This window comes from Bison bison, unplaced genomic scaffold (genome assembly GCF_000754665.1).
Source record: "Bison bison bison isolate TAMUID 2011002044 unplaced genomic scaffold, Bison_UMD1.0 scf7180017864518, whole genome shotgun sequence".
Taxonomy (NCBI): domain Eukaryota; kingdom Metazoa; phylum Chordata; class Mammalia; order Artiodactyla; family Bovidae; genus Bison; species Bison bison.
In genome coordinates this window covers 13,531,076-13,544,740 of record NW_011495071.1, presented here as the reverse complement: position 1 = coordinate 13,544,740, position 13,665 = coordinate 13,531,076, and the positions used below count along the sequence as shown (strand labels likewise).

General features: G+C 46.4%; 1 protein-coding gene across 1 annotated transcript in view; it reads right to left on the bottom strand.

Annotated features, from left to right (window-relative positions):
• The window catches only part of SERGEF (secretion regulating guanine nucleotide exchange factor), a 249,901-nt gene that overhangs the window by 788 nt on the left and 235,448 nt on the right, over positions 1-13,665 (bottom strand). The window lies entirely within an intron of this gene.

Sequence of the window (13,665 nt, the reverse complement as noted above, 5' to 3'; positions counted from 1 at the left end):
TCCAATCCTTCCCCACCATTCCGTCTGCTGATCCCAACCCCATTTTCTCTCATCTGGGTCACACCAACAGCCAACTAACCAGGCTGCTCACCATCCACTCTGATCTTCAAGGAGCATCAGGATAATCTCTGACAACGGCAGATCTAACCAGGTCACTCCCCTGCTTCAACCCTTCACTGACTTCCCACTGCCCTTAAAGCCCTTCTGGCCAGTGAGGCAGAGTGGTCTGGCTCTGGACCAGCCTGTGGGGCTCCCCTTTCACACTCTCCCCCACCCCATTGCATGCCAGAACCCCTGCTTCCTTCAGCTTCTAAAACATGCCCTGTGGGGCTGACCTTTCTCTCCAAGTTCCGGCTTTGCTGGGCTTTACATCCCCCTCATCCTTCAGATTCTGTTTAGATCATGCTCAGAGGCCAGATTCCCCAGCACCCAGTCACCCTGGATTCCTGTCATCGCCCTTGTACTTTTCCCTGTGGGGGTGGATAGATGGTCTGGGTGCTGATGGGTTTATTCTCCACTCCTCTCAAGACTGTCTGCCCTACAGTAAGGGAGGAACATGAATGTTCTGTTCACTGCCCTATCTCAGTTGTGGCTCAACAAGGTTCACTGAATTGATCAACAATTAAAGAACTCAGACTCCTACAGCCAATCTCTGAGCCAGCATTTGAGCGCATGTCTCTCCGACAGCCCATGAGGCTCCCACCCCATCACAGCACCTCTTCCTAGGTTTTGGACCCTTTCCTGGAATCTAACTAAACTCGCTCACATTTTTCTGTGGTTGTTAAAAAAATTTTTTTTTTTTCTGGATATAAAAGTAATATATCTTTGTGGTAAAAGCGAGGGGGGTGTGTAGAGAAAAATATGGATAGGTGTAAAGAAAAGCAGACTCCTAGAATCTTGTCCACTACAATGAATATTTTAACTATTTTATTTTACTTTTTTTGGCTCTACAATACAGCATGTGGGATCTTAACTCCCCAACCAGGAATTGACCCATGCCTCCTGCATCTTAACCACTGGACCACCAGTGAATATTCCCACTACGAATATTTTCAATCTCTCTTTCAAATCTTCAATTTGTGAAACCTGTAAATATTTGTGTACATATCATCTTGCTTTCCTGCCTTAATAACATAAACATTTCTCCATAGAATTACAGATTATTCAAAAAGTAAATTAAAAATAAATTGTTTGAAATTTTGAAAACACTCTATGCAGAAAAGTACAAATAATTTAACAGAAAGACATGTTCCCCAATCAGATTTAGAACATAAGTTAACATTTTACCATATTTGTTTCAACCTTTAAAAACATAAATCAATTATAAAGATACCATTTAAGACCCACCTCTCATCCTTGGCCCTCCTTCCAGGAAGTAACCACTATTTGAAGTTGGTGTACATTGCCTGCATGCTTGTTTTATATTTTTCTACATATATGTGTCCTTAAATACTATGTAATATTTTTAGTTTGTTTTAAAGATTTACACAAGTAGTGTCACTCAAATATATCTTTTGTTGTAACTTGCTCTTTATACCATTGTTTTTGAAATCTATCTGAGCTGATAGTTACAGATTTAGTTCATTTATTTCAACTGTGCATAGTATTTTATTATGCATAAATCATATTTTACTCACCCATTTCCCTTCTGATGGACAGTTCTTTAATGACTGATGATTATTGCTGCTATTTTATTACACAAGATATAATTTACAACAATCCTATTACTATTGTTGCTACTATCAACAGCATTGCAGTGAACATCCTGGAACACGTGTCCTTATACAAATTGGTGTTTGTGCACACTGATCCCTAGAAGTGTGAGTGTGGTGGAATCACACGTTTGCATTTACCAGGCATGGCCAAGGGCTTCCCAGGCAGCTCAGTGGTAAAGTATCCACCTGCCAATGCAGGAGCCACTGGAGACATGGGCTTGATCCTTGGGTCGGGAAGATCCCCTGGAGGAGGAAATGGCAACCCACTTCAGTATTCTTGTCAGGATAATCCCATAGACAGAGGAGCCTGGTGGCCTACACTTCCGTGGGGGTGGCAAAGAGTCAGACACGACTGAACACACACGCAGGTACCGCCAAACCGCTCTTCACCACGGCTGCAGCCTCATCGTTTATAGTCCCATCGGCAGTGGGTATGAACTTGTTTCCTTCTATCTTTGCCGTTACATTCTTTCGATTCTTATTAAATACATGTAATTATTTTGCAATTTTGACTACTAGTGAGATGAAGCATCTCTGTATACTACCCCTAAATTGCTTCTCCTACGTATTGTGTGTTTACATTCTTTCATTCTTTGCCTGTTTTTGGTTGCTTGCCTTTTCTTTCTTCCTAATTTGTAAGTGTTCTTTGTGTATTCTTTTGTTTACATAATCCTTTGTTATAAGCATCATGTCTTCTCCCAGAAGTCTGTGGTGTCTCTTCACTTTGTTTATGGTGTCTTTTGTTATAAAGATTATTTAAAATGACTGCCTAGTTATGCCCATTATGGAGATTAAACAGTTTCCTTAACCTGCATTTTATTATGAGGTTTGTTTCTAATTTTTCATTATTTTGTATAACATTTCTATGAACATCTTTTGTACATGAATCTTTGCCTACATTTCTAATTATTTTCTCAAATTAAGATTCTTAGAATGGGAATTTCTGGTCAAATGGCGTGGACATTTTTGAGATTCCTGAGTATTGCTTTGAGTACTGCCAGAATACTTTTCACAAAGGCCACTCAAATATAACTACAGCAATCTGTGCGAATCTCTATAGCACTCCAGTATTGTCAGTGGGTATTCATTATTATAATATTTAAAAATCTTTTCTAATTTGAAGGCAAAGATTATTATTTTTTTATTTTCATTATTTTTATTGTACTTTTCTCATTCCCACTGAAACTGAAAGAGAATTCTTATTTTTCTCAGATATCTGTATTTCCTCTTTAGTGTATTGTCTGCTTTACAGGTTTTCCCTGTTTTGCACAGAAAAGTTTAAGTGTTGAGACCCAAAAGCCAGATGGCCTAGGTTCAAATCCCAACTCCTCCATGTATTACCTGTGATCCTGGGTGAGTTACTTAGCTTCTCTGAGCCTCAGTCTCCTCATCTGTTAAATGGGGATAATAATAGTATCTTTTTCATAAAGTTTATACATACTTATTCATTTACACTGTTTCCACTGTTTCCCCATCTATTTGCCATGAAGTGATGAGACCAGATGCCATGATCTTATTTTTCTGAATATTGAGCTTTAAGCCAACCTTTTTGCTCTCTTCTTTCACTTTCATCAAGAGACTTTTTAGTTCCTCTTCACTTTCTGCCAGGGCTTCCCTGGTGGCTCAGATGGTAAAGCATCTGCCTGCAATGCAGGAGACCAGGGTTTGATTCCTGGGTCAGGAAGATCCCCTGGAGAAGGAAATGGCAATCCACTCCAGCACTCTTGCCTGGAAAATCCCATGGACGGAGGAGCCTGATAGGCTACAGTCCATGGGGTCGCAAAGAGTCGGACACGACTGAGTGACTTCACTTCACTTTCTGCCATAAGGGTGGTGTCATATGCATATCTGAGGTTATTGATATTTCTCCCGGCAATCTTGATTCCAGCTTCTGCTTCTTCCAGCCCAGTGTTTCTCATGATGTACTTAAGTTAAATAAGCAGGGTGACAATATACAGCCTTGACATACTCCTTTTCTTATTTGGAACCAGTCTGTTGTTCCATGTCCAGTTCTAACTGTTGCTTCCTGACCTGCATACAGGTTTCTCAAGAGACAGGTCAGATGGTCTGTTATTCCCATCTCTTTCAGAATTTTCCACAGTTTATAGTGATCCACATAGTCAAAGGCTTCGGCAATAGTCAATAAAGCAGAAATAGATGTTTTTCTGGAACTCTTGTCAGACTTTTTTTTGGGGGGGCTCCAAAATCACTGCAACTGGTGATTGCACTCATGAAATTAAAAGACACTTACTCCTTGGAAGAAAGTTATGACCACCCTAGATAGCATATTAAGAAGCAGAGACATTACTTTGCCAACAAAGGTCCGTCTAGTCAAGGCTATGGTTTTTCCAGTGGTCATGCATGGATGTGAGAGTTGGACTGTGAAGAAAGCTGAGTGCCGAAGAATTGATGCTTCTGAACTGTGGTGTTGGAGAAGACTCTTGAGAGTCCCTTGGACTGCAAGGAGATCCAACCAGTCCATTCTGAAGGAGATCAGCCCTGGGATTTCTTTGGAAGGAATGATGCTGAAGCTGAAACTCCAGTACTTTGGCCAACTCATGCGAAGAGTTGACTCATTGGAAAAGACCCTGATGCTAGGAGGGATTGGGGGCAGGAGGAGAAGGGGACGACAGAGGATGAGATGGCTGGATGGCATCACTGACTCAATGGACGTGAGTCTGAGTGAACTCCGGGAGTTGGTGATGGACAGGGAGGCCTGGTGTGCTGTGGTTCATGGGGTCGCAAAGAGTCGGACACGACTGAGCAACTGAACTGAACTGATTCATTTACAAGGATTAAACAAATAAGTATATATATAAAATACATAGTACTGCAGTCCTAGCTTACGTGCAGGGGACACTTTTCAAGACCCTCAGTGAATGCCTGAAACCATGGATGGTACCAAATCCTGTACTGGTTCTTCCTATAATAATGGGCATGTAGCATGTACTGCATGGATGGGCTGGACAAATGGTTGATTTACATCCTGGGCAAGATGGAGCAGGACAGAGCAAGTTTTCATTACACTACTCGGAATGGCATGCAATTCAAAACTTGTGAGTTGTTTACTGCTGGAATTTTCCATTTAATATTGACTGACCATGGTTGACAGTGGGCAACTGAAACCACAGAAAGCAAAATTGTGGCTGAGGGGGCACCACTGCACTAAATAAATGCTTGCCATTATTGTTCTCAAGAGCCTTACTAAGATTATTTTAAGAGTATTAATTCTGTGCATATGTGGCAGAAATATTTTTCCTCAGTTTTATTTAAAATTTTGCTTTGGGTGTTTTGATGTAAAACATAAATTTTGTGGTTCTACATAGTACCATTTCTTGCTCTTTTATCTAATCATTTCTCCCATTGCTGTAAGAATTGGAAGCCCATCCCCGTCCAGATCAGTAAATACTTTTTGATTTTTTTTTTTTTTTTTTCAATCATCTGAGTTTGTAATTATCTTTACATTTCACTCATTAGCCACTGAAAAATCTGTTTTGTGGACCACTCTTTCACAGAGGGAGCCTGGCTGGCCTGGGATTGCCCTTCTCCTTCCTTTTCCCTGGGAGGGAGGCAGGCATTAGCCAAAAGCTTGGGCTTGGGGAAACACAGATGTCTGCCTGTTTGGCCCGTGAGTGAGGAAATGCACACAGAGAGGATGAGCCCCAGGCCACAAGTCCTGCAGTTCAGCAGGCGCTTCAGCCAGGCCGAACTCAGGCACAAGGTGGACAGTGGGACAGGCTTGGGACCTGCGGGCTTCATTCGGCACCTGCTGCGGGCTTCATGCCCGGCCCTGGTGAGCGGCACCAGCTGACGGTCAGCAGGAATGGGGGTGGGAGGAAGGCAGCGCTGACCTAGCAGCAGGACATGGCACAATGGGCAGCTGGCAGGCCCCTCTCCTCCTGCCAAAGGAAACGCTCTGAGGAAGCCACGTGCGGGGCTGGGGTAGCCCACTGGGTTGAAAAGCCTGGCACAGGCTCAGATACAGCTTCTTCCAGCCCTCCCAAAGAGGCTGGCGTGAGGGTAGGTGCTTTATATTCTTTATCTCACTTTATTCCAGCAATCCTGTAGGGCCGTCATGCTTCATAGATTATTCTCATTTTAGAGATTATGAAACTCAGGCTCTAGAACCCAGGAGGTGTGGCTCCAGAATCTATGCTAAACTCTGCACATTCTATATCAGGGCTTGCCGAATTTATTCCGTAAAGGCAGATAGGAAATACTTCAGGTTCGATGGTCTCATACGGTCTCTGTTGCATATTCTTATTCTTTATTACAAGACTTTAAAAATCATTCTTAGCTTGCGAGGCCATACAAAACAGACCATGAATTAGATCTGGCCCATGGCTTGTAACCCACCAGCCCCTGGTACATATATAACACATACTATGGATGACTGTGGACTATGCTACGCTTGCCCTGGTTCTCACATCACCACACAGCTGTGTGACAATGGCAAGTCTGTCCCCACCTCCCTCACGGGGCTCCTAGGAGGAGGCCCACATGTGCTGATATACAGTAATGCCCTGGTACCCTGCCTGACACATGGTGACAGCTCACACCCACGTGAGAAGGAGGAAAAGGCAAGGAAGGCCATGCAGGTGGGAAACCCTCCCTGCAGATGGGGAGGCTGAGGGTGGAATGACAAGTCAGGGGTTCCCCAACACTGCAAAGAAACCTCCTGTAGAAAAAGACCAGGCTGCTGAACTTGGAGAGTGAAAGATGGGCTGCCCTGTAATAGAAGGGCTCACCCAAGACATGTTTAGGTTCTGAGCTCCTCCAGCATTTTAGATGTTTCACACACACATCCGCCTCCCACCCTCACTGACGGCCACCTATTCAGGGGCACAGTGAAGACGGAAGGGCCCTCTGGACTCAGCAAGGTGCTACTGTTCTCATATAGACGTAGGAGCCCATGACAAGTCTCCTCCTAAGCTAACTGGCATACGGGACACCCAGTTTTCAAAACAAGTGCATTCACGATGATTCCTGGAGTTACACAGGGATCTCTGCAGTGTGTCTGGCACTCGCCAAGCTCTCGAGGACACTGAGATCCCACCTGATTGATCCAGAGTTGCTCCACTAGACCTGGGACACCTGTCTGAGCCTTTGGGTATCAATCACTTCAGTCATGTCCAACTCTTTGCGACCCTATGGACCAACCATAGCCTGCCAGGCTCCTCTGTCCATGGGATTCTCCAGGCAAGAATACTGGAGTGGGTTGCCATGCCCTCCTCCTAGGGATCTTCCCAACCCAGGGATCGAACCCTGCAACTCCTGCATTCCAGGTGGATTCTTTACCACTGAGTCACCGGGGAAGCTCCGAGCCTTGGGTAGAGAGCTCATAGATACAGAAGGATTCCTCAACCTCTAGAGTTCAGTGCCCTGCCTGTGGAGCTCAGTGAAGCTGATTCAGGCTGTAACAAGTGACAAAGCTTAGGGCCCACCACACTTGCATTAGCCTAAGAGCCCTGCAGGCAACAGAATCTTGGGGTGGGACGGTCCCTGGCACAGGTTGGACACAGCACCTCAATCTGTTCAGGTCTGTGGCACCTGCCTGAGCTCCTTGGCAACCTGGGTCCTCACAGGGCCTTATGGTGCTGGGACTGCAGCCCAGCGCTAGGAAGGGGGCAGCTTTTCTGTGGGAGCATACTTGCCTACAAGAGGCAAGCACCTGAGCATGTGTGGCAGAAACCCTTGGTTGTCCCTGAACCACAGAATGGAGGCTACATTTCCCAACTTCTTGTACAGTGGAGCGTGGCCAATGAGTTGTTCATTGTTCAGACTCTTTGCGACCCCATGGCTTCCCTGTCCTTCACTGTCTCCTGGAGTTTGCTCAACTCATGTCCATTGAGTCAGTGATGCCATCCAACCATCTCACCCTCTGTTGTCCCCTTCTCCTCCTGCCCTCAATCTTTCCCAGCATCAGGGTCTCTTCTAAGGAGTCAGTTCTTCACATCAGGTGACCAAAGTATTGGAGCTCTGGCTTCAGGATCAGTATTGGAGCTTCAGCTGCCAATGAATATTCAGGGTTGATTTCCTTTAGGATTGATTGGCTTGATCTCCTTACCATCCAAGGGACTCTCAAGAGTCTTCTCCAGTGCCACAGTTCAAAAGCATCAATTTGTTGGTGCTCAGCCTTCTTGATGGTCCAACTCTCACATTCGTACATGACTACTGGAAAAACCATAGCATTGTTGATATAGACCTTTGTCGGCAAAGTGATGCCTCTGCTTTCTAAAATGCTGTCTAGGTTGGTCATAGCTTTCCTCTCAAGGAGCAAGTATTTTTTAATTTTATTTGCAGTCACTGTTTAATTCGCAGTTACTGTTCAAAGTGATTTGGGAGCCCAAGAGAATAAAATTTGCCACTGTTTCCACTTCTTCCCATCTATTTGCCATGAAGTGATGGGACTGGATGCCATGATCTTAGTTTTTTGAAGCAAGCTGAAATGTTCTGTATTAAAGAACTCTTCTTCAAAGACAGGTGGCATGTGCCCCTTGCCCCTTTCTTCTTTGTCCCTTCCTCCATCCTGTCACTGGAAATGTGGATGTGATGGCTGGAGCTCTAGCTGCCTCCTCTGACCATGAAGATGCGGGCTACAACCTAGGGATGGTGTTTCTCAGCTTCATATAAATGTTACCTTAATTCTCACAGCAACCCTCTAAAGTGTTCTTGCCTCCATTTTATAGATGAGGTAACTAAGCTCAGAGAGGTAAAAGAACTTGCCCATGGTCACGTGGCCATTCTAGCCAGGGCTAGAATCCAGGACTCCTGAGTCTCAGGGTCCTTCAGTATTTGCAAAATGGTAATAAAGTCACTGAATACTTAGTGTACGCCAGGCCCGTGATAACCACTTTATATGTATTAATTCACTGAATCCCCACAGTAAACCTAGCACACCTGGTGAGAAGTGGACCTAAATTCCAACCCAGCCAAAAGGACTCCAGAATCTCTTTTGTCAATATGTCATCCTCTCTAGCAAAAGCCCTGCTCCTCAGGTAATGAAGAAAGGTTCAAAGTCATGGCCCAACTGGACAGGGACAAGGTCAGTGATGGGAGGCAAGAGCTGTAGCAGGTGAGAGGAGGAGCACGCTATAGAAGAGCAGGATCCTCCTCGAGCCCTCACGAGCACTGGGGATGAGGCTGCGGCAGCTGCAGAAGACCCTGCTTCCTTCTGCCACTGCCCACCACAGCACATCTTGGGGATGGGGAAAGAGGAGGTAGAGACGGTGCAAAAAGTCAGGCCGCCAATGGTTCACCTTGTCTGCTGCCTCTCAGAGGCCACACATGGACCTTGGGCCTCAGGCAGAGCTGCTCTTCTGCAACACCAGGCAGAGACAGAGACAGAGAGAGAGAGACAGGAGGGGCGAGGTCTGAGCACCTCACGGAGAGGAAGGCTCTGGATTCAGGAAGGCGGTAGATGTCAGTGTGCATGGAGCTGGCCTCAGGGCCGGGCAAGTTTCAGAGAAATGTCTGAGTGTCCAGTCGCCCGAGTTTATGGGTATCTCACCATTTGGGCCGTAACTGGTGGTCCCTAGGTCCTGCTGTGAGCAAGGAATTCAGGCTTCCTGATGTGTTTGGGGTCTAGGTGGCAACCTCAGGACAGAAAGATGAGATTCAGGGCCAGAGTCTATCTTGCCTGGACAATTACAACAGCTGGTTTCTGGGTGGGGGAAGTTAGGCTGAAACACAGTGTGGACTAGGTCCTCTTGCGGACAATTTCCTGTCTCCCCACCATCTACAAGGGACCTCTTAACTGACTCTGACGGCAGCCTGTCCCTCCTGGCTGCATCAGTGCTCTTTCCTCTGTTCCAGCCCCACAGGCTTGCCACTGCTCCCTGAGTTCACCCAGATCTTTCACATAGTCATGATTCTGCTCAGATGAGTCCATTTATTTCATTGTGTGGACACCTGTACTGGACACAAGACCCCGAAGAGGAAAATTCAGTTTCTGCCCTGGAGCTCCCAGGCCATTAGGGTAGACAACCATGTGCGTGCGTGCTCAGCCGCTTCCGTCGTGTCTGACTCTGTGTGACTCCATGGACTATAGCCTTTGAGGCTCCCCTGTCCATGGAATTCTCCAGGCAAGAATACTGCAGAGGGTTGCCATTTCCTTCTCCAGGGAATCTTTCTGGCTCAGGGACTGAACCTGAGTCTCCTACGTCTCCTGCATTGACAGGCAGGTTCTTTACCACTAGAGCCACCACGCTGCTGCTGCTGCTAAGTCACGTCAGTCGTGTCCGACTCTGTGCGACCCCATGGATAGCCGCCCAGCAGGCTCCTCTGGCCACAGGATTCTCTAGGCGAGAATCCTGGAGTGGGATGCCATTTCCTTCTCTGGTGCCGCCATGGGGAAAGACAATTATGGGGACCAGTGGCATGTACAAGGGGGCTGGCACGACAGTGTCTACTGTGGTATTGTTTGTAATTGTGAAAGACTTTAAGGGAAACCCCAAAATACCCATCACAAAGGAATATGCAAAGAAACTATGATGTGACCCTACCATTTGAACCACATATGGGTCAAGTATATTGAATAATATTACGAATTATTTTAATAATTGAATAATATTATGAATAATATCAAGTAATATTGAATAATATTATGAATTATTTATAATTGAATAATATTATGAATAATATTGAATAATATTATGAATAATATTGAATAATATTATGAATAATATTGAATAATATTATGAATAATATTGAATAATATTATGTCTTGAATAATACACAGCTATTTAAAATAATGAGGTAGCACTCTGTGGCCTGACATGGGACAATACCTTGGACATTTTTAAGAGAAGATAGGATACAGAACAATATAGAGGAATTATGACTTAATTTATGCAAAGCCACTATATATTTTTGTATGTATAGATTCTGAAGAATGCATCCCAAACTGAGAACACACAGTCTCTGAGGAAGAGAGGGAGACACGGGGAAGGATGACTGATATTTTCTCCTTTGTGTGTTCATATATTTTAAAAACCAATAATATAGGATGATGATAAAAAAAGCAACAGTATTTCTAAGGGACAGAAGTAGCAGAGGGGAGAATTATATGCTCTGTTGTGGACACGAGGCAGGTGTCACTGAAAGTTTCAGGAATTATTTTTGAGCTGGGTTTTGAAGGATGAATAAGAGTTCACCCGTCTTAAGTAGAAGGTACTCACTAAGATTTGCCTACTTGGAGTGACCTTCACTGATTTTGCTGGCATCTTTTTGGCTGCAGGAGTACATTTTGACCCAGTGTAGGGCTGGGTCCTCCTGCGCTGTTGGAAGGCTGTTAATCTCACTTCCGCTGAGTTCTTAAGGTGCCCAGAGCTCTCTAAGCACACACACCACACTCTTTCTGGATCTAGAGGTGTTTCTATTTGTAACTGCCTCACTGATCTGTGAGCTGGGATGAGAGCCAGGCCTGGGGAGCGGGTCACACTTGTCAATCAGCCTCAGGTATGTGGTATGGGCAACTCAGGATGGAGCTACTGAGTGAAAGTGGATACATCTGGGCCGTTCCCCTGCCACAGTCTTTCTGAACCCCCTGCTCTGTCTGGAGAGCAGCAGAGCTGGAGCACACACCTAACACTGAGATCTAGTGCCATCAACACCAGTCCTGTGCCTGGATCCTTATCTTTATCTCTCTATCTGTGGCCAGAGCCACCTCCTGGCCACTGGCCTCAAGAACAGAGAGCCATGGCCACAGTGCCCAGAGAGGGGCTGCTCCTCCACCAGAACAGCCTAGAGAGTGGCTGCGAGGACAACGGTCCCACTGGGCCAGTCTGAGGGAAGAGGCACTCTCAGTGCAGGACATGTCTAATAATGAGTCCATTTGTCCCTCTCTGGGGCCACTGATGCCCTCAAGGCAGGATCTGAGGCAGCAGGAGGAAGCAAGCTCCCAAAATCAGGAGCGGGGAGGGCCTGCTGGCCCACAGTGTTACTCTGGAGATGCTTTTGTGACTGCAGCCTAAGTTGCTAAGTAGAAGCTGACTGGCCTGGGGTCCTTTCCAGACAAGGATCCATGATAGCACTGAGAACGGGGTGAGAGGAAGAGGTAGGGTTTGGGATTGAAGGCGAGCAGGCCAGAGAGGAGGTTGTGGCTGTCCACCAGGTAGGAACAATGAAGGATTTAGGAAGGTAATGTTTAAAGGACATCGAGGATCTCACCAGCCAATCACTCTGTATGGGTGCTCCTGCAAGGGTGTCCTAACTGCTCTCTCTGCTGCCCCTATTGTATTCTCTACACAAAAACTGAGAGAGGCTGTTCAAACCTGGCAGGAAGTCAGCACGGCACTGCAGATCCTCCATTGCCTCTTCATTGACTCAGATAAATAACAGTTGGTGTCCAGCTTCTTCCTGGACCTCAGCTTCTATCAAGTTCCACCTTGCTGACATCACCACAGCTACAATGACTGACTCTCTTCCTGTTCCTCAAACAGCGCTGGCCTCTGGGCCTTTGCTGTCCTCACTGTCTGGAATGCTCTTGCCCTGATGTCCACAGGTTCACTCCCTCATGTTGTCAAGTATTTGTTCAAATGCCACCTTATCTGGGCTTCCCAGGTGGTGCTAGTGATAAAGAACCTGCCGACCAACGCAGGAGATATAAGAGATGTGGGTTTGATCCCAGGGTCGGGAAGATTCCCTGGAGTGGGGCATGGCAACTCCAGTTGCCTTCCCTGACAACTCTGTATGAAATAGCCATCTACACCCCTCCCCATCTCTTGTCTCCTCACTTGCTTTATTTTTCTTTGTATTTTTAACTTGTTATTTACAATCTCTCTCCTGACCAGAACACAAGCCCTCTGAGAGCAGGACTCTTTGTTTGCTGCTATTTCCGCACCTGAAACAATACTCACAGGACACTAGCACTCATACCTGTTGTTTGAATGAATGGACACTCGAATGGATGAATGGCTGGCAAGAGCAAGGAGCTGTCGGATCTTTCCCAGAGGCTAAAAGAGCCCACAGACGTGGGGAGGAGATGCCGCACGCAGGTCGATTTCCGCTTACCATCAGGAAGAACACTGTAAGGACTGCCCTGGAGAGGGGCAGGTCGCCTGTGCCAGAGGTTCTGAGCCTCCAGCTGGTGATGGCATTCCTATGGTGGGCAGAGTCTGAGATGACACAGCGCAGAAGTCCTTCTAAGTCTGGAGAACTTGCGTGGTGGTGTGGGTGGATTTGGATGTGAATGAGAGAAAGAGAGAGAGAGGAGGAAGGTGGAAGTAGAAGAGCCAAGGAGGGGGACACATGCCCTGGGCCTGAGGCTGGCTTCCTCGGACCTGACAGAGGAATGGCCTTGGTTCAGATGATAAATAAAAATGGGTTGAATGGATGGGGTTTGCCCTCAGAGGTTTCAATCTGAGGCTGCAAGGCTGGGGCTGTTCTTGCACCTCTGTTAGAATCTGATCGCTTAAAATGTTGTTCAGTTCTCCCTGTTGATCTCTCTCCCTTTACATAAGAGGAAGCAGGCCGAGAGTGGGGCAGTGTCACGCCAAAGGTCCCCACCTGCATGCCTTCTACTGCTATGTCCCCCTCTGCATCTCTGCAGGCATCACATTTGATGGTGAAAACAGCCCAGTGAGGAAGGGGTGAGAAGAGAGGGAAAGCCAAGTCTGAGAAGGTTCAGAAACAGCCAGGCTGAGAGAGACGGAGGCCAGCTGTATGAATCCTACCTCCCAACACACATCCAGGGGTAAGGAGGTGCTGCGGCTCGTGGCAGCCTGGGTCACCTGCGGAGAGAGCGTGCTGCGGCACGCTGGCCCCACTGGGTGACTATTCTTAGATCTAGGGAGCTAGGAGCGATGGATTTAGAACTTACGAGGTGGAAACGTGTTGGCCTGTTTTATAAACAACCAAACTCCTCCCCACAGACTGCCTTTCTGAATTCTGTGTTCTCCGTCAGAACTGCGAGCTTTCTGGGCTTCTTGGCTGCACTTGGAGAAGGAAC